Source organism: Cupressus sempervirens, chromosome 11 (genome assembly GCF_028749045.1).
Source record: "Cupressus sempervirens isolate cs-2001-9-10 chromosome 11, ASM2874904v1, whole genome shotgun sequence".
NCBI classification, from domain to species: Eukaryota; Viridiplantae; Streptophyta; class Pinopsida; order Cupressales; family Cupressaceae; genus Cupressus; species Cupressus sempervirens.
In genome coordinates, this window is record NC_143128.1 from 614,510,309 (window position 1) to 614,536,005 (window position 25,697).

The window sequence follows — 25,697 nt, forward strand, 5'->3', positions numbered from 1 at the left end:
TGAGGCTATTTACTTATTTTCACTTCTTCTAACACTTCCTTAGTAGGTGTTTGTTGTGGCTCCTCCTCTTGCCTCATTTGGACCTATTTCACTTTTGTACCTAAACAAAGAGAGGTAGCTAATCCCTTGTCTACACAAGATGTGATTTGTACTGGGGATGATGGAGTTACCTCAGGTTCTTGTGGTTTGAGCGGCTGCTGACTCCAATCCTCTTGTTGAGGTTGATTTTTTGGAGTATCTCTTATCTTATCCTTGACCAATTCAGTACCATAGGCATGAAATCAAAATCTAACATCTGAAAGACATAAGTGCACTCTACATCCTGCTCATCTATCCACTATTGCATATCATCTTCTGAGGTTGTAGTCTGAATGGGTTCATCAGGGATAGCTGGCAGTATGACTATGGAGCTTCTCCTCCTCTTTGACTTTGTGGCTCTAGTGAGTTGAATCCTTTGGTTCAAAGGTAGATTTTCCTCTTCATCCTCATCAACATCTTCTTCTGCTTCTTCGGTGATTGGTTCATGAACTGATGGGAAACATATCACTTTTCTAATAACCTCTTGCCTCCTTTTTATTGGAGTCTTGATCTTTCTTCTTTTAGGAGAAAAGGGGGAGGCTTTCTCTAGTTTTTGAGGAGGGGAAACCTCTTGTACTTTAGTTTCTATTTCCCCTTGGCCTTGTTCAGCTAGTTGCACTTGGGGATTACCTTGAGCTTATGTGGCTTCTACATTCTTTGGCCCTTGTACATTTTCTTCTCCTTGCTATGGAGTTGCCTAAATTTCTCCCTCTTTTGGCTCAGCTTGTTGAGGAGGATTCATCTTCCTTTTTCCTTTACCTTTACCTTTTTGAGCCTGGTAATACCCAACTGGTCTATCAAGGTGGTGCACCATTTTTGGTCTTACTGGTGATTAGGCTATAAATGCAGGCACCGTGACCTTTGCTCCTCAACCTTTAGCTAGGTAGGCCTATGCATGAAAGACTACTATTTGAGGAATTGGATCATGTTTTAATGGTTTCTTGATCCAATCCTACATCAATTTGATGATGTGTGTCACCCTGTGATTGATATCTACATTTTCTTATTTATCAACCTTAGCGTTCATGATAGGCCTGTCGCCAATCTTGTCCCTATTGAACAATGGATCAAGAAGCTCCTCCAAATCTTATTTCACAATTTTCAATAGGATCTTTATCTTTAAAGCCCTTTTTTTTAGATATAGAGTCATGCTACAATAATCCCTTATGCGGATATCATAGTACTCTATTGCATTCATCTAGTGGTCTTCAACTGCATCCTCATGTTAGAATGTTTTACCTACTATGTATTGCACTCTCCTGATGTTATCAAATTAGGGCCACAAAGAATTATACTCTTCCAAGGGATACTGATCTCATTCACACTCAAAAGATAGAATGTCTTATCTTTGATCCACCCTGAATGATCCTATTACAATAGGCCATATCCAACATATTTTGTGCTATTTTCTAACTCTATCATATGCTGACAAGAGTTACTGAGTAATCTATAGTAAAATGATTTTGTCATTGGGATACCTATGGAGCTTCTTCGGCTTTATAGTTGTACCCAATACCCTCAAAGATGTGAATGTGCAAAATTGGATGGAATAAGCCCTAACTTTTGATATCTTAGTAGCTACCTGTTGTGACATTCTTTTCACAAATCCCCTTCTATGAATTATTGTGAATATGAAATCATCATTCACTATCCTTTACTCCTTGCTTTTCTCTAAAAGCTTCTTCTTTACTAGTTGAGGATATACTATGTATGGCCATGCATTCACATCCTGCATACTGCCCCTTTTATACAACCCTAGGTAATCCATTTCTCTATAGCCAATAGGTATACCATATATGAAGTCATGTAAAATCTGTGGTTATTCCTAACTGCCACCAATTGCTCTCCTAAGTTCTCACTAAGAATGGAGGCCCAATCAAGTGGCATCTTAACTATCTTGATGGTATTGATAAAATGCACCATCCAAATGTTCAAATGTCTCAAAGCAAACAAACCCATGACACTACTTAAAAGTATAATTGAATACCCAATATCCTCCTTCATGTAGCCCTGTGTCATATCCACTTTTTTGGATTTCTACCCTAGGTGAGTCTTCTCAATAAGGTAGAAAGATTGGATGATCTCAAAAGCTTCCTCCACATGTTCCCTATACCATCTCTCAACTTAATTGATCCACCCTTGGAAGGTGGAATACCTTTTCTATATTTTTGGGTCAGAGATCTAGGATGATCTCTCCAGTTATTCTCTTAATGACCCTTTCCTTGGGAACATATTTCTCTGTTAGTGTCATGATTAACTTTGAGGACTGCACTGAAATTGGATGTGACACTACATTAACCAATGCTAATCAAATCAATGTAGAAATCATCGAAGACCTTTTTGTCAGTTTGTTGCATAGTGTTAAGAATGCTCCCAAATTCCTATGACCTAGTTTAGTACCTCAAATTTTTAAATGATCATCTTTGAATCTTGATTTGGTTAGAACACCTTGGAACTTGAACACAATAGGCTTTGGAACCATCTTCTTGGCAAGGGAGGATGATGAGGAAGCCATTGAATCTACACAAAAACCATGTCCATTAGTTTAGAACTAAAGAAAAAATGAGTAAATCAAAACCTAAAGGTGACATGATAAAAACCTTAAAAACCTAATTGTTGAAAAAACCTCCAAAATCCTAATTTTACACCTCTAGAATGCAAAAAAAGGCCCATCAACACACCTAATGAGATGCACTAATGTGCACTTCATTTACTTAAGCACAAAATATGAAATCCTTTTAATGATATGTGTGCATCAGGGCACCTAGACAGGTGTGCTATTGTTCATTGATAATTAAAAGTTTGTGTTTTTTTTAAAGGTTTGCATTGAACTAAAAATGTGTGCATTAGCAAACTCAAGTAGGTGTGATGATCCACACCTATTAGAGTGTTATTAATGTGTTTTTTTTTTATCGTGTGTAGGTCTTGGCAGATTGTGAGGAGAAGAACGAAGATGCACACATTAATAGGTGCAGCGCTGTAGATCTGGAAAATGAAAAAAAACAAAGTGAGGAAAGAGGGGGACCCCTTCAGTTTATATAGCTCCATGCACCCTTGGTGCTATGTAGCTATGTAGCTACGCATCACCAAGGGTGATGCCTTTTCTTTGGATTTTGGTGCACTAGGACACCTGACGAGGTGCACTAGTGTGCCTTTCTTTTTGCAAAATAGGCTTCTCTCTTTGATTTTCAACAAATGAGTTTCCAAGTTAGGAGCCAATCATGACCAAAAATCTTGAAAAGACTCAGATCCCAAACTAAGGGATCTAAAAAGCCAATAAATAAAGTAGGGGTTCCCCATTTCTAAGTGAAATGGGGCGTGCGTTATGAAACCACAACATAATGTAAGACATGCTTGAGCATATAGGTTCATGCTGAAATGAAAGTTTACTATCATCTTCCTTAATTGTTAAGTACAAGCTCTAAAATCTTATAGGGTAACAGTAACATCCAACCTTGTTTATTAGTAGAATATTGATAAAAAACTAATCTATTTAAGTAGGATGGATCAAAAACATTTGGTGATAATAGTAAATGATTCAACATCATCTCTAATAGTTATGCAATGGTGATAGATGAGGTTACCCAAGATTTACAACCAATAATATGAAAAATAATCAAATAGTAGGTAAATAAGATGTTGGTATAGTGTTAGTATAACACTTCTTCACATTAATATGTTATGTTGATGGATAAAGAATTGTTGGACAATTTTACATTTTATTGGTAAACAAAGATGCAAGGATGTTTACTCTTTATGGTAATGTCTATTAATGGTAGTTGTTTTTAATAGATAGGGTAGAGAGACTTCATTGGTTTATCCCTTTGACTAATACCATGCATTTCCATTTTGTAGGTTCCCAGAAGATACAAAGACAATAAAAAGACAAGTCTTCACAAGCCAGATATAATGTAGTCGATTATTCCACCAGGAAATGATGAATCCTTGCTCTTTCCTTAGATTTGGACTTCTTTCATGTGTATTTCAGTCATATTGGTTTTCCTTTTTGGAATTTATTCATTGTCATCTCATACACCTGACTAAGAAATGAAAACTATGAACACTGAAATATGCCAAATGGAAGATGCCTTGGTTTTATAGTTGTCCCTATGACTAATAACATGAATTTCCATTCTACAGATCCCTAGAAGATACAACAACAACTCTTTATCGACTAGATATAAAACAACCCTTTTTTCCTCTAGGAAATGATGACTCCTTGCTATTTCCTTATATTTTGAATTCTTTCATGTTTGTCATTACATTGATGACCATTAGAAGATTTGTCTCTACCTCCAAATAAGGAAATTTAAAATGGAAAAAAAATTTATAGCTTCAACAATGCAAAATGTTATAATTTTGTTACTAGTTCCTTCCTTATTATTGTTGAGATGTGTAAATTAATCTCAACTCATTGACTGCTGATAAGATAATTAGAATGTTCTATAGAGGGATATAAAATTTTAGAAAGATAAAGGTTTTTTTCTATTTGTGTTTGCCAAGTGAGTCCTATTTACTAGAATTATTTATGTAATTTCTAGATTCATCTACATGCCTTCCTAAGACCTCTATTTGTGGAAATGGATGTTATTGGTTTGATCATCAAGTGATTCACAAACTGATCAAGTTTGATGAATGCACCTCATCATATATGAACCACCATAGTCAGAATAAAGCTTTTTCTAGAATTTCTAATTAGAAAAAAATGATTAATGGAAGATAAAGTGCACCAACACTTGATCATGTATTTTCTTCTATTTCTAAACAAATATCTAATCACTATGTATATCTCCACCTCTTTATTCATCTATAACTAGTCTCAATCGACATCTTTGTCTTCCACTCTTTTCTTATCTATTCTCCCATCTTCATCTCTTTATCTATATATCTTCTATCTCTCATTCAAACTGTAAGAAGAGCCAGCTGTTGGAGTTAAGTTTGGCTTAGTAACCCTTCAAGATAATGGACACAAATGTTAGGGTTAGAAACCAACCTCAATTATTATTGCCTCATTAGACTATAGGTTGTAACTCATGTTGGCCTAGTTTTTCACTAGGTTATCTTGCTACACTCTTTAGTGAAAAAATCATTAGTCCCATGTGTTTGAAATTGAAAAATGTTTCAAAACCCTATGTAGGATTATTAAATTTTCATCAAACTCTTGTTATGTGCCCTAGCTTTATAAAAAAAATTGGAAAATAAGTTTTATAAAAATCTCATGGAAAGATTGTGACCCTAAGGTTTTATTTTTACCCTTTTCTCATATTTATTTTAAGTAACTTTTTCCAAAATTCAAAAAGCATTCATTATAAACCTTGCCTTAACTATGCTTTTCACCTTTTTTATTTCCTTTATACTCTACGACATGTTTTAACCACTGTGGCTTACTCTCATCAATTGTTGATCTTGGAAAGATTGATGGTGAGCACATGCATACATTGAGAATTTGCTTGACCTTTAGCAAATGCAGAATTGTACCTATCTACCACATAGCATTTGGTGATGATAGCCTTTGGTGCACTGTAAAAAGTGGAGGTGTCAGAACGTTCTCAGAATTGTCAAAGCATGTGAAAGTCTTCAAGCAATTTCATTGGTTGAATTGAGTAGTGGGGTCATCTTTTGGTGTTATATTATTGAGTTGTTGATCTTGCGAAGATCTATGGTGGGTGTATCATCGCTTCATGAAGATGTGAAAAGTTTACCTAATGTAGTAAAGTGCCATAGTGACATGTGTTTTCAGTGATGTCATACAAGATGTTCAAGTAGTTCAAAAGGCACAAGATATATGCATCATTGATCTTGGGAAGATCAATGGACAACACTTGCCCGCAATATGAACATGCTCAAAGTTTAGTTGAAGTGGAAAAGTGCCTCCATGCTACTTGTGCAAGGATGAGGTCATACACCTCGATCAAAAAAAGATGATAGTATGATCAGTAATTTGCAATTGTCAAAACATGTTGGAAAAGGCAATGCATTTCATTGGTTGACTCTGCTAACTGGGTTGTAAAAAGGTATGATGTATGACACCATTGATATTTTAAAGATCAATAGTAAGTGCTTCACCACAATATGAAAATGATAGATTTTTAACTAATGTGGTAAAGCGTCTACTTGCCATGTGGACAAGTGGGGCTAGTTATTTAGAAGGTTGCCTAGTCATGCCACAGTAGAAGAGCATGGTGATATAGAACAAAATGATTGGCAAGACATTCCATGTGTGTGCCAAGTTGGATAGTGAGTGTAGTGGTGGACTCATAATTTTGAAGCTAGAATTGCAAACTAAGAAGGATTTTTCACAACCGCTGATCTTTGGAAGATTGACAATCAATGCTTCACCACTTCATGAAAATGCTCCAACATTATGAAATGAGGGAATGTGACCTATTGAACCATGGAAATGTCCAAAAAATATTAGTTCTACTTTTTTTTATTTTAAAGCAAGCCATTTGATTCTCCATGACCAATGGTTGAAATTCAAACTTCATGTACGACACAAAATTTGACTATTAGAGCATTAATTATGATCAATGCCACTTTGTGCAATCTAAATGTTGTAGTAAATTTCCTATTTCTCCATTATTAAACCACAAGTTCATAGAATTATCACAGTGCAAGTATTTCCAGAGCTAAGGGCAAGAGTTTTCAAAGTTTTTAGCAATTTGCAAAGTGATTTACAAAGAAGATGAAGCAAAAAAAAGAGGGTAATTCATCTGAACATCTAAAAGTTAAGAAGTTATAATTGCACTTGGGTAAACCACAAAAATTCCTCCACGCAAGGATTTCTTAGGAAAAGTAGATTACTTAAAAAGGGTAGTTCACAATGATTTTTTGAAGCAAATGTTGCTATCAACGAGTGGATTAGCTAGGGGTAGAGAATTGATTCCAAAAATCCCTAGGTTACTGGTTAGTGAGGGTTTCTATGACAAAGTGAACTAGTTGAGGGATGTAGAGGTGTCTATGGGAGGCTTAGAACTTTTTAAGAAATAGTTTGCAGAAAGGAAATTGGATACTCCAATAACAAATGTCTAGGAATTTGACATAGGTAAATTGATTGTCCTTGGAGTCTTCTTCAATGATGATCTACTGGTAGACATGGCCAAGAAGTATGATCCAATCACTAGGGTTATAAAGAACCATGTAGGGGATAAACTTTTAAGGGTTTCCCCTAAACTAATTAGAGAGGTTTTCAAGCTGAACCCCAATAATGTTGTACATGAGAAATTGACATGGAAGACCGGCAAGCCAAATATGATGTGCAAAGGGTGTATTTAAGGGGAGGGCAATTACAACAACATTTTTTAAAAATTGGATCATTGCACTTAGTTACACAAAATACCCCCGAGCCCTTGTTGAAGAAATATTTTAACCCTAGGGCACATGCCTTATTCTCTTTGTAAGATTTTTTATATGGATGAAAAAGATCACCTCCTAGGTTCTATTGTTCTTATTATTGCTTAAAATCTTTAATATGGAATGAGTTCAATCCTTGATTTTGCTACTTTCTTGGCTAAACAAATTCATAATGGTTTGATTAGAATAGCAAAGGCTAAAGTTAACAAGCCCTTATGCTGGTATTCAATGTTGATGTATATCTGTTTATACAAAGGAGCTACCTTTTTCTCTAAGGAGATGAAACTAGAATTAGAAAGAGATGGAGAAAAAATCCCTTTCAATTATGGAGTGCAGACATGAAATGGGAGGTAACTAATGCCAATTTTGTCAGGTTTGACATATAATTTACCTCTAGGCTCAGAATGTTGTTGGTAGGGGATAGCCCTAGCATACTACAATCTCTATTACAACTAATTAGACTTGAAGATCATGCCAAAGGATTGTTGGTAAGTCACAACTAGGGCGATATTATTCCATATGTTATTTCCACTATTTTTAGAGTCTATGGTTTTTTTGGGAAAGCCCCATGTGTTGCCATACCAAGTGCCCTTGAAGGTAGGGAATGTTGTATGGTCATGGAAAATTAGACCAGTTTAGGGAGAGATTTACTTCATAAATCCAAAGGTACTTCCTTTCCAATGATTACTATTATTCACAATTTTTTTTTTGTAAAAAAGGGATGGAGGAACTTGGGAAAATTCTTAGATAGATATCAGATGGCCCAATCCCATGCCCGTTTTGTTGATTCAGAAGGATTTTATGACCTCCTCTAACAAAGGAGTGAGACTAAGGTTTAGATGCAAACTATATATTTTCATGAGGACATAATCAAAAATAGGTTCTTATTACAAGAACAAGAGCTTAGAAAAGAAAAATGGGTAGTTTAAAGTAAAGTCTTAGATTTTATAAATGATTTTGAGCCAAAATACGATCCCTTAGTAGGTAAAAAATATTGGGGAATGAAAATAGATATGCTAATGGAAAAATTTGATAGGATAATGCAAATACTAAATGAGAAGAAAGAGATCATAAAAAAAGTATACCTTGACAAGGCTATTGAGTTGGAGAAGAGGCTCTCCAATAAAATGATTGTGACCCTAGGGCAATATATATTGCAGAAAAAGGCTAGGTCTATAGTGGCCCAAAATATATAGTATGTTCCTCCAATACAAGAGGCGAGGATCTAAAAGACCTCCTGACACACATGCTCCTAAGAAGCAGAGACTAGAGTAAGGATCATCTTCTCATGCATAAGAATATTCACCCACCTAGACTCCACTCAAAATAAATGATGAAGCATCTCGGAGAGAATAGTTGAGGCAAATTAGAGGGGAAGGGGACATTGTGTTCACAACTGGTGACATTGAAGGAGGAGCACTTGAAGAGTCTCATGTGCCATCTATTGATCTTACTATTGCATATTATAGAGGTAAGGAAATAGACCCTGTGATTGCACAGGCTTCCCAAAATTTCACTGATGATGAAAATTTTGTAAAAACTAGGGCCTTTTCCCAGTTCTTATGGAGAAGAAATATAGGTAAATTTGAAAGTAAGTGCAAATTAATAAAAGTAGAGAAACCTAATAAGTTGGACTCTAAAATTGAAGAAGAGGTTAAAGCTAACTTCATGGAGGAATTTGCACAATTAACCCTTGAAGGGGAGAGGCAATTATTGAAAGACTCATGAGTCTTAATCTTGCCTAAATGGGACATAGCCAATGCTATGATCTTTGATTCTATTAGGAAGGAAAAAGATACTCAATTTAAAACTAAGGAAGAAATACTATAGGAACATAGAGGATTAAAATACAACAATGATCACCAAGAATTAGTGATATGGTCTATTGAAAAGAGAGACAAAACTAGGTTACATGAAATTTCAAGTGCTAAGCATACAAATAGTCTCATTATTTATAGAGCAAATGAGGTAGACAGTGAAAAAGTATCTAAAATGACTAGGGAGATGATGGACTTTGGGGTGGTAGCTACTGAAAAAGATAAAGGTAAATTCCTAGAGCTAAACACCAAGTTTGAAGAAATATTGAAAGCGTATGAGGAGAGAGGGAACAAGATACATTAGCTGGAAACTTAGGTAGCCCATATGCACAAGAAACTAGGAAAGAGAAAAGTGGGAGAGTCAAGTCAGCCCCAAATTACCTATCCTCACCCCCAATTGAACCATTCAAGTCAACTCCCTTGGTAGAGTTACCTAACACTCCACAAAGGCCAAAATTCTATAATGCTAAAGAATTTGAGGAAGAAAAGAATAAACTCTAGACCTTACATGTTGAGCTGAATCATTTGTATGAAGATAAAATTGGGAAAACAATCTTATATTTAGTAGATCAGATTAATTGGCCAACATTTTATAAGCAATTGGTGAGAATAATTGACATGTGGTAAAAAATAAAAGGTGGTGAAAATGCTTTAAAACCCATCATGAGTAAGTGGGGCAATAGGAATGAAGATATTATCCTTTTGATGATTTTAGTTATTAGTTCATCTTGCCCATATATAGAAAACACTTTTGATGTGGCTAGTGACTTATTTTATTTTGATGAAAAAAGAGTTGCAGTTCAAAAGAAAATAATAATTTGTTTCTCAAAATATCTTGCTAAGAATTTTGAACTCTTTCCCCATGCATTTAAAAAGATAGATAAATTGAAAGAAAAGGAAGAATGGGGCAAAGAATTAGATGATCTGTTATGTCATAGAATAAATGGAGTTATAAATGAAAAAGGGATTTTCTATGGGAAATGACAACTGAGGAAGTTGTTAAGGTAGAAACTATTTTATAACTCCATCAGATAAGATTGTTCTAAAATTGATAAGCTAGGAGATTTTGTGATTAAGAAACAATGAGAGGTTCTAAATTTTGATTGGCCAGATGATACAATTTTCAATAAATGGATGGAGGATTTTGTACATTCAAAGCAGTTAGTAGTTGAGGAAACTAATGATGAGAAAATAGGCCAAGATGAGATACAAACAACTGATACATTTGTTCATGCAGAAGAAGACAAAGAAGAGCACTTAACTACAGTAACAAACACAATGGTCCAAACTGATGACATGGCCATAGAAAAAAATAGATGTAATTGTTGTTTTAACTGTACATGATGATGTGGATGGACACTGTCAAGTTGAGGTAACTCTACAAACATCTAAATTAGGTCCATCACATGCAAATTCATTGGTCACACCATCTAAGGAATGCCAAAAACTTTAAAACCAATCATGAACCTCTTAACACAAAAGGTGAAGTAGAAGTGGTCCCCACAGAAGAATATTCAGGATGTAAACCATTCTATTGCACCAAATTTTGTCTTTTTGTGATAGTAATGATGTAAATATCTTTATGTCTTAAGGACAACCGTTAGTTTCTCTATGCCTAAAGCTTGTTGCATCTCACACTATATAAGTGAGATTCCAAGGCTATAGAAAAGGTCTGATTCATTGCATATTTTAGTTTTGCTAAGATTTTTTTGGTCTAGTCTTCCTTGATATCAACTCTTTGATGTATTTTCTCTACAAATTCTGAGAATACATTAATTGTCCATGATCATGATGTCTTATTTTGAGTTGTTTTGAGTATTGTTCAATGTTGTATAATTTTCAAAGAAGATTAATGCAAAGATGAACTATCCCCATTATCTTTTCTCTCTAAATCTTGTCTCCATTTTCCATGGCTAGTTATTTTGAGGTTGTATGAGCAAAGCCTGTTTGGTTTAATGCAACTAGGATAAGTTGTATGTCAATTTGTTATTGTTTTTGATTCAATGAATTGACTAAATGCTTCAATGAATGTGATAGGATCTTTAGGAATTAGGAAGGATTTATGTAAGAATGAGTTGTAGAGAGAATTGCTAATTATATTGCTTGTAATGTAGTCAATTAGGTCAAGAAATTGGATAGACTCTGAATCCTAATTGATGAGGTACTGATCAATTATTTCAGTTAGCACATGAAGGATCTTAGATAGGTGTCAATAAAATATCTAAAAATCAATATATATTTTACTTTTAATGTTTAAAGAATGTCAAAGCCAGTCAACACTTGTTTACATTTAACCTCTAAGTCTTAGTTAGTTGTTATTGCCCAAAATTATCTACAGATCTAAGAAGAATTATGACCAATCTGATATAAGGGATGTATATTATTATAAAATGTTATGGAATGAATGAAATATGAATGTAGTATTAGGTTGTGAATCTTTTATCCCTCAGGTGCACCTGCCTTGGTTTTGTAGAGCCAAAAGAGTAGAAAATCTTTCATGATTTTGTTGAAGTTGGGTCCAAATATGAAGAGCATATAGTTGTTTATAGGAAGTAGCTAATCCTTAGGTATTGTGATCTACATCATCTTGGTATTAAGTATTTTTTTACTTAGTAGTGTAAAAACATCAACAACTCTAATACGTAACAATGATGCAACTTGTTCAGGGGGTTGGAATTTCAAGGATATGGACTACAAACTTGCACCATCTTAGAAGTTTTTGGTTTTACACAACAATATAACAGACTAGTCCTACTAAATTGTTGATGATCTAGGTTATATTAGGGCAACATCATACTGCAAATTTAGTTAAATAGTAGGGGTTTGTTTTTTATTAAGTAAAACAGGTTTTATAGGGATCTCGAAACCCAAAGGTTTTACATAATAACAGAAATATAAATAAAAAGTCTAGTCTAGCTAGTATGCATCTACTTAAAAAAAGCCAAAACCAAATGACAGGCTCGTAGCTAGGATGTAAAAACTAGTAACATTAGATAACGGCAAAACAAAAAATGTAAACTAGAACTATTAGTTCTCCCTAGCTAGAACCTGTAGAGTCTCTGTAGCTTCATTGGCCTTTTGGTTGTTTGCACCCACTTGATCCTGGATTTGATCATTTGTCGGTCCCCTAGTCTCTTTCTTTTCTTCCTTGGTTTTCCCATAGTCCATACTATCTTTATCTTCTTTTTCCCCACCAGAACCAGCTGCCTTCAGAGAATCTCCCAAACTATTGATGTTTTCATTCAGAGTATTCAAAGTTGCAATCACCTAGTTAGCCAGATTCTGATTAGAATTCTCCATCCTTAAAACTCTTTTTTCAATCGTTGAGATGTGATCCTCCTGGTCAACATGGTGTCCCTAGTCACTGCTTCTCATGTGGCTATCCTTCTGGCTTGCTTTCTCCTAGAGTTCTTCTATCTCATGAAATAGCCATTTGATAGATCAAAAATTATCTATCATGCTATTTTTAGCATTTTTGAGTAGGTTGAGCCCATATTCTCTCACATTGTCAGAGATTGCAATAGAATCAAGTCAAGAAGTTTGTCAAAATGGACTTTACCATCTTTTTCCTCCATCACCTGGGGGTTCATAGTCTCTCTAACTATCCTAATCTTCATCATTTTAGATTTAAAATTTCTCCACGATCCCTTCCTGTCTTTCAAAACCACCTCCCCATTGTCTTCTACCAGAGAAAATATCTTCACTTGTAGCAAAGGAAAGGTAAGGATAGGGCCTGAGATCAAAGGAGTCTAGTCTTTTGTTTCTTCCAGAAGCGAAGCCTCCTTAGCCTTCATTTTCTTGGGGTTCCCTAGAGTAACTGCCATATCCTCCTCAACCTTCTCACTGTCATCCTCCTTCAACTCTTCCTAAGATTCTATATCCTCTTCTTCAATGTTGTGCTCCTCCTCATTTTTATCCTCAATCTTGGGGAGATTAGGGGTTAAACCCCTAGGGATTTTTCTTCTGGGAGCAATGTTGGTAGAGGGCAAAAATTTCTCCCCTTCCTTAGGTTTTTTACCTTTAGAGGGGGAATTTTCCTCATCTTCTAAATTAATGCTCTAAAAATCCTTACAGTCTAATCTTTCAGTTTCCTCTGAAGCATTTCTAGCTTCACCAAGGGATTTTCCCCTAGTCTGAGCCTTTAATTACTCATATACCAGAAGGAGCAACCCCTCATGAAGAGTAGGATTAGCATTGGGTTTCTTTTTAAAACCCTCAATGCTCTTGCTCATGGATGTGAAAAGATAAAAAGGAAAAGAAATCTTTATCCCATGCCTAAAGTGATTTAAAAGCACAAAATGATGAGTCCTGACCCTATCGAATCTAGTATCTAGGGATATATATTTGATAATAACTCTTAAGACATACCTCCAAAGCTTTTTAATGGACTCCATTTCATAATATGTCTCAGTCTTCATAGTTTCCTCTTTTCATTCTCATCCTTCACAAAGTCCTTGATTGCATTGGCTGACATTTTCTTGTCTTTGAAGAAATTTATTCCCTCCAAGGAGAGCTCTGCAACCTGGGCAATCAAGTCCACATCAACCTAGTGTGTAACCCCATCAATTTTAACTCGACCATCCTTCCACAATTTCACCATTGTATCGGTGACCTCATTATCGAAACCATGGAGTTTTTCCATGAATTTAGTAATGTCACCCTTCTTCAATTTATGCCATACCTTCAGGTTGTTTCTCTAGTTATCTACCTCCCCCATTGGCTCCTTCCTGCTTCTTTCATCGACCATTATTTCCTCTGGTTCGCAAAAACTAAACCTATTTCCTATTCTCTTATGAAGTTCAACTTCCTTCTATTTTCGAAACCCAAAAAAGGTTTTACATATGGCAGAAAAAATGGTAGAAGGTAAATTGATCCAAAAAACATGCCACGTGTACTTGATATGATGGAAAAATAATAACTTCGTGTGATTCTCATTTATTCCTTGTCCGATGTGTATTCTTACAAATCTTTCCATAATTATATTTGGATTGTCTTTGTACTTCCCTGGATTTGTTCCAGTAGTATTAATTCTTTCATAACCCTTAAAAAATCTTTCGCTGTCAAGCCACATCATCATCATATTTTTTTATTACTGTTTCATTTGCAAACCAATCCGTGGCTGAGTTGGCCTCCCTATATGCGTGGCTTATATGGATCTTTTAAAATTTACCTAGTTTAGATTTTATCTCCTCCACGACATTTGCTATAGTCAATGATGGCAAAGATTGACCTGTTAAACAATTAATAATATTTAATGAATCTCCCTCCAGCCAGAGGTTGTCAATACTAGAAGCAAGGACTAGTTTAAAAATATGAAATGCCACATTAGCCTCAACTAAATGGTTCGTAAGTAATAAAAAAAACTAAACTTAGGAAGAAAAAAGTACATGTTATAGGATGATCATCTGATTACATGGTGATTTTGAGATAGTTATCTAATAGTTGCAACATACTTATAGAAATTTAGCCATTCTAAATATTTGTATTAGGCAATATAGATTTTGTAATATAAGAAAAGTTATTAGTTTCAATTCTAAGACACAAACACACACAATGAGTAGCCAATTTAATATCTAACCATGGTGAAAGAAACTGTGAGGTTTGTATGCACTCCCTTTAGTAAAGATGAGATAAATAAATTTCCTTTTATTTTCCCAACATATAGTAACACAGAAATAGGTAATTTTAGACTAACAAATAAGATTAATTGTTGAAATCATGGATCTCACATACCTCTTAATATCTATCCAAGTGATGTTTTATCGCTTAATAAAAAACTAATAAGGTCTATTCAATTTCTTTATAGGTCTTAATAGTTGTCCATTTATATAGAATTTTTATTAATGGATACCATCACTATGACAATTTTTCATAGATATTGATCAAGACATTTATAATAAGAATATCTATTGATGTAGTTTTGCAAATTCAACACAAACATTTAATATTACCCAACTTTGAACTCAATAACCCTTAGGCCAATGAACACAAATGGTAGGGTTAGAAACCAACCTCAATTTTTCCACAAAATTTTAGTTAGATGAGATCTTGCAATTAGGTTTGAGTTTTTAAATCCTAAGTTGAGCAAGACTAACTAAAAATGGTCTTCCCCTGAAGAGAGATTACAAATATGACCAATTTCCTCTTTGGGATTTTTTGTGTCTACGTAAAGATTGACAAGTTGATCTTGTTATCAGAGGAACATACAAGAGTCAAGTGATGCTCAAGGGCCTTGGCCATCTTCACACCAATGTGGCCTATACCCTAAAACCCTATTAATCCATATCTCTTGCCAGACTCTATCATCATAGACTATCTCATTGGACTATAGGTTATAACTCCAACACATAACATCAATGTAGCTTGTTCAAGGGGTATAATTTCAAGGTTGTGAACCACAAACCTGCACCATCTCAAAAAAAATAATTTACAAAACAATATAATAGACCAATCCTACTAAACTACTAATGATTTGAGTTATATCAGGGTAATAATATATTGCAAATTTAGTTAAATAGTAGGGGTATGTTGCTTAATATAAGTCGATAATAAAATAACTGAACTTAGGTAGAAAAAGTACATGGTACATGATGGTCATCTAATCACATGGTGATTTTAAGACAATTATCTAATAGTTGTAATATATAACTTATAGAAAGTGAGCTAATCTAAATATTTGTAGTAGGCAATATAGATTTTTGTAATATAAGAAAAGTTATCAGTTTCAATTCCAACACACACACAATGAGCAATCAATTTAATATCTTACAACCATGAAACTGTGAGGTGTGTATGCACTCCCTTTAGTAGAGATGAGATAAATACATTTCCTTTTATTTTCTCAACGTGTAATAGCACACAAATAACTAATTCCAAACTAAGAAATAAGATTGGTTATTGAAATCCTAGATCTTATAGACCTCTTAAAAACTATTCAGATGATGTTTTGTCACTTAATAAAAAACTAATAAGGTCTATTAAATCTCTTTATAGGTCTTAATAGTTTTTCATTCATATAGAAATTTTATAGTAGATACCATGACTATAAGATTTTTTCATAGTTATTGATCATGCCATTTATAGTAGCAATAACTATTCATGTAGTTTTGAAAATTCAATGCAAACAACTAATAAAATAATATAGATTATGTAATACATGTCAGATTAAAAATATTGGAAATATAAGAGGAGTAACTAAGAGGGGAGGGGTGAATAAGTTACTACAAAAATAATTCCTAGATCTCTTAGATGTCAATACAAATCAAAACTCTGATTAAACTATATTCTGTTGGAACTCGACAAACACACATGCACTTGGCTAGCAAATGTTGTAACTCAAAAAACACTGAAATAACTCAACAACTACTTAACATGAAAATATTAAGATATTATCTATGATTATCCTTATTTAACTTGGTTGAAAACACATAAAAGAAATAACATGAATACAATTGACACCAAGATTTAATGTGGAAACCCAATTTGGGAAAAACCACCAATTGCAACTAGTTACTGATTTTCACTCTTTTTAAATGAGCCTTGTTAGGAGCCAACCCTGTTAAAGGTTAAAAAACACACTGTTAGGTGTGACCCTATTAGAGGATTTGATCACCCTATTAGGAGTGGTCTTGTTAGAGCTCTTTAGAAAATTCAATCTAAAAATGCCACCTTGTTCAAGGATTTACAAATAGCTATTAAGCCAACTCTATTAAGAGATTTAGATCATTGCTATAATGGTTAGAAAGTAACAGTGAGATGACCTAATTTCTAATGCAAGTAAATTGCTGATTACAAATCTCAATTCTAGCTTGTATACTTGATCGTTCCTGATCAAATGTATCTTTGCAACTTAACAAGGATATTCTACTTGTCCTTCTAATTCACTTCCTCTAAGAATCTTCACATCTTTTGTTATATTCCACATCTTCAATCCTCAACTTGACCTTATATTTATATCTTACACAATGTCAAGTCAGCTTGAATACAACTTAGAATACTTAATATTCATCTCCTTAGTTTTCTAGAACTAACAAAATAATTAATTAAATTCAATATGCCAAAACATAAAAATCCTTTGTTAGCTAACCTTGCTCAGTAGACACTAACTTAGAAATGAATTTCTTATGTTAACCAAGTGAATTCAGTTAACATTGTATATTCACAAAGTTCCTTTGGCAATTGAGTGAGCTCAGTTAACATTAGTTCAATCCAACATTTCCTTTATTAACCCGAGTGAGCTTAGTTAACACTCAACTTCTACAAAATTATTTTTATCACTTGAGTGAACTCAGTGGAAACTATCTTCTAAATTTTAAAAACTCTAGAATGCTCGACAGACATAGGAAATTACTATCTTCAAATCTTGAGTGAGCTTAGCATACACTGACTAGCAATGACATGACATTTTGTGTAACATCAAAGACAATACATAATTAATCAATTGTTTCCAACAATTTCCCTCTTTAGCAATGATGGAAACACAACATGTCATAATAAAATAAAAAATTTAGAGCAAGAATAAAGTAAGGAATATATCCTTAGTTTTATTTAGATTCTCATCCATGAGAACTCCCTCTATCAATGTGAACTCCCTTTGCCTTCAGTTTCTCCCTCTATCAACAAAACTCTGTCTTCAACATCTTCTAATAGAATACTTTTCTTCTTTGATATTAGACCAAGTTCTCCCTCTTTAACATCTCTAGAAATATATACTCTCCATCTTTATAAAATTTCAATGAGATATGAAATCAAACTTGTCCCTCTTTGACATCTCATGCCAAAGACAATATTCAGTGAATATCATTGTACATCATGTACCGATTCATATGCAATGTGCCCTTTCCAATACTAGATCAATTGACTGATCTTCAAAATGCCTTGGTTGATACATCACTAAACTTCATTTTATTGAGCTTCAAATAGGGGAATGACCCCTAACTTACCTCTTAGATACAAAAATGCATCCTTAGGCAATGGCTTAGTGAATATATCTACAATTTATTCTTTAGTATTCGCATATTCTGATCTTAACTCTTTATCTTGTACTGATTCTGTTAAAAAATGATATTTTATAGCAATGTGCTTGGTTTTGATATGCATCATAGGATTATTTGATATATTAATTGCACTAACTAGTGTTATTCAAGAATATAACCACTGGATCCTAGATTTCTATCTTCATACCTACCAACAGTTACTTGAACCAAACAATATTTGAACAATTAACTATTGCTGCCACATATTATGCCCCTGCTATGGATTGAGAAATACAATTATGCGTCTTTCTTATCCAACACACTAGTATTTTACCAAAAAAGAATGTTCCACCACTGGTGCTCTTTCTATCATCAACACCTCCTAACCAATCAACATCTATGAATGCTTTCAAATCCAAATTGCCTCCTTTTTTGTACCATAATCCATATTCTTCAATACCTTTCAGATACCTCATGGTTCTCTTGATTGCCATCATATGATTTTCTTTGGAATTTGCTAAGAATCTTGCCACCATACCAATTGCTAATGCAATATTAGGCCTTGTGTGCACTACATATTACAATTTTCAAATCATTGATCTATATGTGGTTTGATCTACCTCATTAGAATCATCATTTTTGGAAAGTTTATGTCTAGTAGACATAGGTGTTCCAACTGGTCTTGAATCTTCCATTCCAAACTTCTTTAGTATCTTTTTGATATATTTCGATTAAGTAATGTAGATACCATCTTTCTTCTACTGAATCTCAATCTAACCAAACATGGACATCTCAAATTCTTTACTCATATCTTCTAAAAATGCCTTGCATAAGTCATAATTTATTGTAAATAAAGTTTCATCCACAAAGATTTATCCCAATACAATCTTTTTTTTTGGTTCTTCTTTGATATATAGACTACTGTTATCATTTTTTTTTCGAAAACCAATTTTTATCAAGTAGTTATGAAGCCTATCATACCAAGCTATGGGAACTTTCTTGAGACCATACAATGCTTTGTGTAATTTATAGACCATATCCTTTTTGCTAGGATCCACAAAACCTTTAGGCTGTTCTATGTAAATTTTCTCTTCAAGAATTCTATTCAAGAATGCAAATTTTACATCCATTTGATAAACTTTAAATCCTTTATGTACTACATATGCTAGTAAAGTTCTAACACCTTCTAATCTTGAAACAGGAGAAAAAGTATCACCATAATCAATACCTTCTTCTTGAGAATAACCTTTACAAACTAACCTTGCTTCATTTTTGGAGACTTCTCCATCTTCATTTAGCTTATCTTTGAAAACCCATTTTGTGCCAATTACATTTGTATACTTGGGTCTAGGAACAAGAGTTTAAGTCTTATACCTTTCTATCTGTTCAATTTCTTCATTCATAGCTTCAATCCAACTTTCATTATCTAGAGCATCTTTCACTAATCTAAGTTCAAATTTAGCAAGCAAACATGTACCTTTTAATTTGTTTCTTGTCATTGTTCCATCTAACTTGTCTCCAATGATCTGATCAGGTGCATGGTGCCTTCTGACATATCTTGCTAACATGGGTACTTTGGATTTAGAATTTTTTCCTCTAACCTCTTCATGATCTTCTCTATCAAGTTTGGATCCCACTATCTGTGTCTTGGGTCCATCAAACTTGATTTTCTCTGGGAACAACACAATAGCTTTTGACTGTGACTCAAGTCCTTCAAACTATGACTCGAGTTGCACTGGTTGTAATTTGTTAGCATTTGGAGATTTTTGGGGCTTGGGAGGTGAGGTCTCTTGACTTCCAAATAGATTTGACAATGTATCAGGATCATAATAAACAAATATTTTGCAATCCTCTGGTTCATTTCTGCAAACTCATCAATTCTTGCATGTGTAGTTTCTATAATTTTATGAGTGGATAAATTCAAAAATTTGTATGCTTTACTTTTCTGTAGGAGTATTCTAGGAATATGCCTTCATCAACTTTGATATCAAATTTACCTTTCCTATATTCCTTCAAGATATAACATTTTCTACCAAATACTTTCAAGTAACTTACATTAGGTTTGTAGCCATACCATAGTTCATTAGGAGTTTGATTTGAGTCTTTCTTCAACTGTACTCTGTTCAAGGTATGCATTGTAGTATTGATTGCTTCCTTCCATTATTTGATTGCAACATTCTTCTCTATCATCAAGGTTCTTGCACAGTCCATGATGGATCTTTTCCTTCTTTCTGCTATACCATTCTGCTAAGGTGTACTAGGAGTTGATACTTGTCTCTTAATTCTATTTTCAATGTAGAATTCATTGGAAATGAATTCACCACCTCTATCTAATCTTAACTTTTTAGCTTCTTTCCAATTTCTTTCTCTATTCTTTCCATACACCACTTAAATTTTTGAAATACTTCAAACTGTTCCTTTAGATACATTATAGTCATCATTCTAGAATAATCATCAACAAAAAGAATTAATTACTTATCTCCATTATAACTTTCTATTCCAATAGGTCCACAGAAGTCTGTATGAACTAGCTCCAATAATTCTTCTAAACGATAGTCTTTGCTTTTGAAACTTGTCTTTCTCATGTTACCAATTTGACAATTTTTGTATAGGCCCACATCAGGTTTCCTCAAGCTAGGAATACCTCTTACTCTTTCTTCTTGGTTATCTTGATTAGATTATCAAATTTTACATGACATAACTTTTTATGCCACAACCATCTTTCTTATACTTGAGCAATAAAACATGAACTTTCACTAAGATCTAGATAGAATAGATTACCTTTTATTTGTTTTCTAGACCCACCCAAATTTCCTTTTCCATCGAATAGTTTGGCCTTCCCATTCATGAATTCTACCTTTCATCCAATATTATTAATTGTGCCACACTTAGTAGAATATGCTTTAGTTCTTCAACCCAATAAGCATTATCACATCTATGTTCATTGGTTAGTGAGATACAACATGTTCCCTTTATGCAACAAGGTTCATTGTTTCCAAATCTCACACTACCACCATCATAATGTTCCATGTTTTCCAACTTTATTTTATCACTAGTCATATGATGTGAGTAGCCGCTATCAATAATCCATGTATCATTCTTGCTAACATGAGAGATAAGTGCCATTTTATCTCCTTCATCATCAGATTCATCTTTTATAACAATATATACCATTTCATCATCTTTGCTACTATTTGAATATTTAGTTGTAAAACAAGATTTTTTACCTTTGTCCTTGTAGTCCTTCAAATTCTTGAAATCCTTCTTTCCTTTTTACTTTTTGTGCTTATTTTCCTCTTTGTCTTCCTTGTTTGGACATCTTGCAACAATGTGTCCAACTTCATCACAAGAGAAACAGATAAAAGGAATTTTACCTTTATATTTTCCTTTGCCTTTGGGATACCTTCTTGCAAGTAATGTTTCAATGGCTTCAAGATCACTGTCAAAACTATCTTCCTCTTCACTTTCAAATTTTTTTCTTTTAGACTTTTAGCTTTCTTCTTGAGTGATATCTTGGCTTCAAATGCAAACTCAAGATTGCTATAACTAGGTATATAATGATCATAGTTATCTAGCTCAAATGTTGTCAACCTTCCAACTAGAGCATCCAAATTTATCTTGTTATTTGGATCACATCTCATCTCTTGAATAATAGACACTCTGATTGCATAGATAGGAAGAAGGGTTCTGAGTACCTTTCTTACCATTGTTACATCTTCAATTTCTCCTCAAAAGGATTTGATAGCACTGACACTGGCTTTGATTCTCTCAACATATTTTGCAATGCTTTCATCCTCTCTCATTTTCATCTTATCAAACTGGCCTCTTAAAATTTTTGCCTTGGCTCTTTTTACATTAGAATCACCTCCATAGATATCCTTTAGTTTGGTCCACATATCATGAGCAACAACACATTCTTTGACTTCATCAAATTCAACATAGTTAAGAGCTGATACTATGTCAATCATCATGATATTATGATTTTTCATTTCAAAAAATTTCTTCTGCAGTCATTGTACCAGTAGGAGCTTTATCAGTAGTGTTTAATTATTTTGAACCTGAATCCCCAATGGTTTCCAGATGCAACTTCATAAGGTCTTTCCATGCTGCAAAGTTGTGTTTGTTCAACTTGGGAATCTCTCTTCTATAAGACATCCTAATCTTTAGCTTAGGTCCTTGAAATATTTTCTACAAGCACCAAATGCTTGGATACCAATTGTTGGAAATATAAGAGGAGTAACTAAGAGGGGAGGGTTGAATCAGTTACTACAAAAATAAATCTTAGATCCCTTAGATGTTAATAAAAATCAAAACTCTAATTAAAATTTACTATGTTGTAACTCAACAAACACGCATACACTCAGTTTACACTAGCAAATGCTATAACTTAGAAAACACTAAAATAACTTGACAACTGCTTAACATAAAACTCTTAAGATATTATCTATGATTAGCCTTATTCAACTTAGTTTCAAACACATACAAGAAATAACACGCAATTGACACCAAGATTTAACATGGAAATCCAATTTGGGAAAAACTACCAATTGCAACTAGTTACTGATTTTCACTCTTCTAAAGAGAGCCCTGTTAGGAGCCAACATTGTTTAAGGTTAAAAACACATTGCTAGGTGTGACCCTATTAGAGGACTTGATCACCCTATTAGGAGTAGCCTTGTTAGAGGTGTTTAGAAAATTTAATATAACAATGTCACCTTGTTAGAGGATTTACAAATAGCTATTAAGTGAACTCTATTAAGAGATTTAGACCACTACTACAATGGTTAGAAAGTAACAATGAGATGACCTAATTTTTGATGCAATTGAATTTCTGATTATAGATCTCAATTCTAGCTTGTATACATGATCCTTCCTAATTGAATGTATCTTTACAACTAAATACGGATGTTCTAATTATCCTTCTAATTTTCTTCCTTGAAGCATATTCAAATCTTTTTTTAATTCCACATCTTCAATCCTCAACTTGACCTTATGTTTATATCTTCCACAATGTCAAGTTAGCTTAAATACAACTTAGAATACTTAATATTCATCTCCTCAATTGGCTAGAACCAATATACAAATTAACTAAATCCAATATGCCAAAACAAGAAAATCCTTCATTAGCCAACCCTGCACAGTAGACACTAACTCAAAAAACAAAGTGAATTCAATTTTTACTCTTTTAAAGTGAGCCTTGTTAGGAGCCAACCCTGTTAAAGGTTACAAAACACATTGTTAGGTGTGATGCTATTAGAGGATTTGATCACCCTATTAGGAGTAGCCTTGTTAGAGGTATTTGGACAATTCAATCTATAAATGCCACCTTGTTAGAGGATTTACAAATAGTCATTAAGCCAACTCTATTAAGAGATTGAGATCAATATTACAATGGCTAGAAAGTAATAATGAGATGACCTAATTTTTAATGCAACTAAATTGCTGATTACAGATCTCAATTTTGGCTTGTATGCTTGATCCTTCCTGATCGAATGTATCTTTGCAGCTCAACAAGGATATTCTGCTTATCCTTCTAACTCTCTTCCTCTAAGCATCTTCAAATCTTCTATTATTTTCCACATCTTCAATCCTCAACTTAACCTTATATTTATATCTTACACAATTTCTAGTCAGCTTGAATACAACTTAGAATACTTAATATTCATATCTTCAGTCGGCTAGAACCAACAAACAAATTAATTGAACTCAATATGCCAAATCAAGAAAATCCTTTGTTAGTTGACCCTGCTTAGTAGACACTAACTCAAAAATAATTTTCTTATGTTAACCAAGTGAATTTGGTTAATAGTGCATATTCACAAAGTTCCTTTGGTAATCAAGTGAGCACAATTAAAATTTCCTTCATTAATTGAGTGAGCTCGGTTAACACTCAACTTCTACAAACTTCTCTTTGTTAACCAAGTAAACTTGGTAGATAGTGTCTTCTAAACTTGGCAAACTCTAGAATGCTCGGTAGGCACAGGAAACTATCTACAATGTCTGAGTGATCTCAGCATACACTAAATGACAATGATATGACATTTTGTGTAACATCAAAGATAATAGACAATTAATCAATTGTTTTCAAAAAGACTACTATTTTGACATTTATATGCATCAGAAATCCCCTGTCATTCATGGTAACTATCCAAAAACCTAAATAATAATTATAAGGTATATAATTTTTAATATTAGAAATAAAACTATTATTTTTTGGGTTGGACTAATAATATATTTAAGAACTCAAGGTAGGCATAGAGAGTAACAATGGTTAGCTACTAACACCCAAACCTAACGTAATGAGGAAATTTGAAAGGGTATTATATATGTTATTATCTTTGCAAGATATATGAGAAAATTTTTTTTTTGCAAAGTTGTCTTGTCTTTATCTTTCCAAGATATTCCATTGGTGATTCGTGGTGTGGAGTTTAAGGACTTCCCTAAGACCAAGGGGAACAATACCATTCTAATTTCTGACATGTCATCCAATTTTTTCTCCAAGCCTATGGATTTTTCTAACTTTGAAGCCATCTATGTTGGAGCCAAGAAAAATGTAGGGTCAGGTGGTGTGATGATTGTTATAACAAAAAATGACCTTATTGGTAAGGCCCAAGCCACTACTCACCTCATGCTTGACTAAAAGATCCAAGTTGAAAACAATTCATTGTAAAATACTCCTCCTTGCTTTACAATCTACATGTGTGGTTTGGTGTTTGAGGATCTCCTTGCTTAGGGAGGTCTAAAATAAATTGAAAAGAAGAATATCCATAAGGCCAATCTCTTGTATGATATAATTGACGAGAGTAATGGATTCTATAGGTTCTCAATGGAGAAGTCTATACAGTCCCTAATGAATGTACCATTTACACTTGAAAAGAGTGAGGTTGAGAGTAAGTTTTTCAAACAGGCAGTCAATGAGCCCATGGTGCAACTCAAGGGACACAAATTTGTAGGTGGAGTCAAGGCTTCAAGATAAAACACAATTCCATTTGTAGGAGTGGAGAAATTGGTATCATTTATAAAGGCCTTCCAAGAAAAGTATTAATTTGGTAATCGATCAGCTCAAGGGACACAAATCTATAGGTGGAGTCAAGGCTTCAATCTACAATGCAATGCCATTGGCAGGATTTGGGTGATTGAGAAGCCACAGGTCTTTTAGGTCACTCCAAGACCAAGGTTGATTCAAAAGCTTTATAGTATCAAAGAGTAAAGACACATAAAAAAAATTAGAATCACCTTTGCAGCCCTTGATTAAAGAAAGCATATAATAATCTACAACACTACAAAAAATTCTTGTTCATAAACCAAAGTAGGTTAGGAAAAGATAAGAAGAATGTTTGGAAAAATTGTTTGGCCTAAACTTTGGTAGACCTATGCAATGTTAAGAAACTAAGAGACATAGGTTTTTCTATTTCAAAGATTTCTCATCTTTATCAGCATTAGAAAAGATTTTCCAATCTCTAAAACTAGCTCA

At 33.7% G+C, this 25,697-nt stretch overlaps 1 pseudogene; it reads left to right on the forward strand.

The window, feature by feature from the left end:
- Positions 1 to 371: 371 nt before the first annotated feature.
- On the forward strand, positions 372 to 25,268 carry LOC149531193 (phosphoserine aminotransferase 1, chloroplastic-like; annotated as a pseudogene).
- Positions 25,269 to 25,697: the final 429 nt, after the last annotated feature.